Source organism: Notamacropus eugenii, chromosome 5, assembly GCF_028372415.1.
Source record: "Notamacropus eugenii isolate mMacEug1 chromosome 5, mMacEug1.pri_v2, whole genome shotgun sequence".
Lineage (NCBI taxonomy): Eukaryota > Metazoa > Chordata > Mammalia > Diprotodontia > Macropodidae > Notamacropus > Notamacropus eugenii.
The window spans coordinates 211305676-211311675 of NC_092876.1; the positions used below are offsets into that span (position 1 = coordinate 211305676).

The window sequence follows — 6000 nt, forward strand, 5'->3', positions numbered from 1 at the left end:
TGAGCTTCGTTTTGTATTCCCAGCTCTTAGCACAAATCCTGGCACATAGAAAAACACTTAATAAGTCTTTATTGATTATTTGATATACAAGACACATGCAGACTAGATATATTCTCACAGAGAAGGAACTAACATTAAAGGGGACTGGGAAAGGACTTCTGCAGAAGATGGAATTTTATGTCGCATCTTGAAGGAAGACAGGGACACTAATAAGCAGAGAGGGAATATTCCAGACATGAGCAATAACAGATAAGAATGCAGACATCGGAGATGGAGTGTCATATGAAAAACAGCAAGTTAGTCTAGCTGGATCACAGAGGGAAGTATTCTATCTAGCTAGATCACATAGGAAGGAAAGTGTAAGAAGACTGGGGAGGTAGGAAGGATTCAGATGCTAAAGAGCTTCAAATACTAAATAAAGGACTATATATTTGATTTGGGAAGTAATAGGGAGCTATTTACTGAGCTTTTACTGAGTGGAGAGGGATGGATAAAAGTAAAACTACACTTTATGAAAATAGCTTTGGAAGCTGAATGGAAGATCGATTGGAGGAAAGAAGTTTGAGGCAAGGAATTTAATCATAAGGTTTTAGCAATTATCCAGGTACTATGGCAGGGGTGGTTTGTCTTGGCCATGTTGAGTTTGAGATGTGTAGGGGACGTTTAGTCAGCCAAAAATGTCCAAGTGGCAGTTGTTGATGTAGAATTGTCAACTCTTCCATATCTGTTGTGCTTTCTTATCTCCTTAAATTCTCCACCTTAACCTTATCATGATCCCAGAAAAATGCCCTTTTATCAGCCTTTCTGGACCACTCCTTTCTTTTAGTTCCCTTGAACAAGCCATTTAAAGATTAAATATATTATTTGTAGAAAGTTTCTTTGATCTCTCCTTTTCCTGATACCACTCCTTAATTGAATCTTGTCAGTCTATCTTCCACTTTATTATGCTCTGGCAAGAAAGGTTGAGGTTAATCTAATAAGTTAATTGGGTCTAAAATGCAATTACTACTAATTGAGTAATGAAATATCCCTTTCAGATAAAATAAGCCTTTTAAGGCAACACCTTAAAAAAACTCATCCTGAAAGACCAAGTGATCTAGAAATTGCAAGCCCAGCTACAGGCCAGTGCATCAAATTGTCTGGGGTCAAAAAGACCTATTGATGCCCCTCAAATTGTCCTAGTTCTTTCCCTAAGACCAGCTCTCTCTTTAGAATACAATACAGTTAGAGAGGTTCTTGAATTAAATAGTAAAATCCACCTTTCCAAACTCCATGTCTCAATCATTATACTTTCTTTACCTGATCATTCAGAATGTTGTGCCTTCTCACTGGTGCCTGCTTTTGATGCCTACTAGGAACATCTGCTTTTCTTATCCACCCACATCTGATGGGAGGCAGGAGGTAATGAAATCATTAGCGCCTTACCTTTGAAAAGAAATATGCTTCTTGAACTGGAAACTAAATCAGAGTTTCAGTGACATTAACCCTCGTTAAAGACCTATATAGACCTTTGTATTTTCATTAAAAAAAATCTTTCAATATAATACAAATTAAATATTCCAAAAATTTACATTCAAGTATTATTTTTACTTTGCACATGGCTTAATAATGTTCGGATTGGACACATTTTATAACACAGAGAGCATATAGGAATAAATGAGATAGTGTTCACAATAGGAGTGGAACTTATTCTGACAATTATTAGTGTGAATTTATTTATAAAAATTCTTAATGATGCTTTCAAGTGGTTTCTGTTCTATTTCCAAAACATTTGTCTCAGTTATTATAACTTTATTGTGTTTCTACTGACTGTATTATTAAACACGAAACCTTTATTATTTTATCATTGAAAGTAGAATATTTTATACCAACTAAATAGCACCAAAGGGATAATTAGCCTAAATTTTTCTGCACCAGAATCATATTGCATTATAAATTAAAAGGTTCAACAAGGGTATAAGGTTTTTCCATTAGATTCAGAGTGCTAGACTCAAGAAGACCTGAGTTCTATTCATGGTTCAGATGTTCATTAGATAATATGACTTGTGGTAAGTAAGAAAATCTCTCTGGATTTTAGTCAACTTATCCGACACAGTGGAGAAAATAATTTTTGAACTGCCTACCTCATTGGATTACTTTCTTGCAAAGCAAGAAAATGGTTGTGTAAACCTAAAGGTACAGTATAAATGATTAACAACAGTAACAACAACTAGTATTTATATAGAGTTTTAAGATTTGCAAAGCACTTTACAAACACTATTTAATGTTATGCTCACAACAACTCAGTGAGATAGGTGCTAGTTCATCCTCATTTTCCAGTTGAGGAAACTGAAGCTAAGAGAGGTTAAGGTACAAGTCTGGGTTCACATGGTTAGTAAGTGTCTTAGAAAAGATTTGAACTCAGGGATTCCTGAATTAGAATCCAGTGGTCTATACACTGTATCACCTAGCTGCCTAGTTAATTTCATTCACCTCTGCACAAATGATAGTTATGTGGAGAAATGTTAAATATATCAAACATATTTAATTCATTAAAGTTCTCTTATAGTTTATTCTCATTTTCTCTGTTGATTAAATTGCTCTACCCAGTTATTTAGAAGTCCTTTCATTTCCTGCTCTCCTTGACATCTTTATCCCACCAGGGTCACTTCCACTTTGAGTCATTCAAAGGTTGGTGGAGAGAGCATACTGTTAAGTGAGGTTTGGTTTGGTTTCATTTAGTTTTTCTAACAGCATTTACAGAGCTCTCTGCTCCTTGACTTTCTTGGCTCTGTCTACCTAGTCTTGGTCTCAATCTGGTTACCTTAGCTTTCCTGATTCCAGAGCATCTCTACTCTGCTTTTTGCCCCTGAAAGTATTTCTCATTTTGGACCTGATGGACTTTTTCCCACAAGTACTTAACCCTGCCTTCCTTAGATCCATTAGTCATATTAATCCTATGGCAGGGAAATTCTCCCTCTCACCTCCACCTATATCCCCCTCATGCCACAGTGGCTGTGGTAGCACTGAGGGCTGATAGTCCTTGCTTATTTACATCTGACCTTGGCACTTCTACATATTAATGCATTATTGGTAACAAACTAAATCATTGAGCTGAAAGAGGTCTCAGAAAATCATTTGGTTCAAACCCCTGCCTGTAAGCAGAAGACTGTCAGACTCCTAGCAAAACAGAGGATGCTTCTCCACCCCACCCCAACATTTGGTAAATATTCTATGTTATTCCCTAATGCCACTGACCATGCACATAGCCTAATGACAACTACACAAAAGGAAAATAGGAAAGGAGACAATGTTCGGTGTTTTCTCTTGGCACATCCTGACACATGCTAATTTGTGAATTTGAAGGATTATTATTAGTGCACATCCATGTTTGTGGAGCACCTTATCAGCATTTGCTTCTTGTCCTCAGAAAGAAGACTTGGTAATCATACAGTTTCTTAGATCACAGTGAAATATTTAGGGTTTCCCATTTCATTTTCTACATCATAGAGTATAAGTAAGTTTCTAACCACAATTTTTCTTTTTGTTGTACTAAGTTGACATCTAATAGTAACATAGTTCAGAGCTTATACATTACATGTGTGTGTATGTATATATGTGCACATATGTATTTATGTGTGTATGTATGTATGTGTATGTATATATGTATATGTGTGTGTATAATCTCATCTGATACTCTTATAGCAACATGAGATAGGCATACTGATATTTTTATGCCCATTATAGAGAGAAGGAAACTGTGGCTTAGAGAGTTCAAATGACTTCTTCCTAGTAATATGGAAACATATAGTAAGTTGTATTTGAACTCAATTCTCTCCTGACTGCAGGTATGACTTCCTTTCTGCCCCACTGGAGTTGCAGTTCTCTGAGGTCCTCTTAACTGCTTCATGCTTGACAAGACCTCAGAATCCAATTTCATCAATATGCCTCTTTTGGTAATTTAGGCTATCAGAAAAGGTTCTAAAAATAGCAGATGTACTCTGCTTAGTAAGAGGCAAACAAACTGGTTGAACCTTCTAAATCGAAGGACATTTAGATGAAAACAGCATAGAAACTCATTTATTTCTCATTTCTTTACTGTGGAATTTTCATCTGGGACCCAAGAGAAGGCTGAAATACCTAATTTGCAGCAGGTTGAACACTGAAAAAATGGGGGCCTTTTTGAAACAAGGCCTATCAATTCAGTGTGTGTGGGAGAGTCCAAAAAGTAAGATCTAAACAAACTTACTGGAAATTGGAAAGAAAGGAAAGACAAAAAGGCTAAAATGAAAATACTAAAAACAAGCCTATGTGGAGATAAACCAACGTGGAGAGATTATTTCTTTAAATCAAACAATCTAGAAAAGACTACACTACACTTAATAATAAACTCTAACAAAAGTAAAAAGCTTCAATGAAAAATAAAGCAAAGCCATAAGTTCTTTTTTTCTTATATTATTTCATTGACTATTTCCCAATTACATGTAAAATAATTAACAAGTATTTACTAAAAAATTTTGAGTTCCAAATTCTCTTCTTCACTTCAATGTACCCCTATCCTATCCTTGAGAAGGCAATTACTGAATGTAATACTGGGCTTGGAATCAGGAAGACTCATCTTTTTTTTTTTTTTTTTTTAAATAGTTTTATTTATTTATTTTTAGATTTTGACATTCATTTCCACAAATAAGACTCATCTTCTTGAATTCAAATCTGGACTCAGACACTTAGCTGTGTGACCCTGGATATATCCCGGAACCCTGTTTGCCTAGGTTTCTCATCTTTAAAATAAGTTGGAGAAGGAAATGACCAACTACTCCAAGAAAAAGCCCAAATGGAATCATGAAGAGTTGGAAATGACTGAAACAACTCAACAATGCATGTGGAACTATGCAGAACATATTTCCCTATTATCCATGTTGCATAAGAAAACAGATAAAAATAAAATAAGAAAAATCAAGTAAAAATAAGTATGCTTCAATCTACATTCAGACTTTATTGATTTTCTCTCTAGAGGTGGCCAGTGTTTTTCATCATGTATCTGTTGGAAATGTCTTGGATCACTGTCTTGATCAGTGTAGTTGTCTTTCATAGCTGATCATCCTTACACTGTTACTGTGTACAATGTTTTCCTCACTTCATTTTGCTTGAGTTCTTGCATTTTCTATAGTCTTCTCAGGTTTGACTGAAACTATCCTGCTCATTAATTCCATCAACTTCATATAATTTGACAAATGTTCATCTATACTCTGCTTTAAAGACTTTTAGAAGGGAAAACTTATTACTTTCCAGGTTTCACTTTAGCATAGCCCTAATTTTTAGAAAGATTTTCCCAGATTGGTCATTAATTTTCTGAGTAACCTTGTGAATCACATAATCTTTGTGGACATCAGCTTCTTTATCTATAAATGAAAAAGGAGAAAGTGGCATCGAAGGGTAATAGTTGTCACTAAAACTCTTGGTCAATGAAATCAATCTCTCTCCCAGCAATTAAGAATCACTGAGCTGCAACCTACTGTGAGTTGTCTGCTTCTAACTGCTAGAACCTGAGCAACTTTGAAGTTCTCCAGCTGGGTCTTTAATTCGCCCCCCTGGAGCTCCTATGTTATTTTTCTCTCCCATATATATCAATTCTTCTTTCTAGTTCTTACACCTTAAATGGAACCTCCAGACTCTCACAGATTTATGTTTCACTAACAAATTCACAACTCCCCAAATTTTTCCTATCAAATATATAGCCCTTAAAACATATTTCAGTCTACAAATGTTTATATGACTTCTTTCTTTTTAAAATTTTACCATCAGTCATAAAAAAGAGATATTTACTAAGGAGCTAGGATACACATCCTGATTGTAACTATAAAGGCTTTGCCATGAGCATCCTTGACTTTGGTGCCTTTAAACTGTGTTCCTATGCATTCATTTTTCTAGCTTTTAATAAGTAAAAGATCTTTTCCTGTCTATTTAAAACATTAAACTGTTGCCACACAAGTGAAGCATCATTTTACATCATTCTCAAAG

At 35.2% G+C, this 6000-nt stretch overlaps 1 long non-coding RNA gene across 2 annotated transcripts in view; it reads left to right on the forward strand.

The window, feature by feature from the left end:
• Nucleotides 1-5170, forward strand: part of LOC140505729 (uncharacterized) — a 147637-nt gene extending 142467 nt beyond the window's left edge. Inside the window, exon 6 of one of the 2 annotated variants that reach the window (XR_011967636.1) lies at nt 4644-5170. This is a non-coding gene — a long non-coding RNA (uncharacterized lncRNA). The remainder of the gene's footprint in view (nt 1-4643) is intronic. The other variant, XR_011967635.1, reaches the window with a different exon arrangement.
• The last annotated feature ends 830 nt before the right edge of the window (nt 5171-6000 follow it).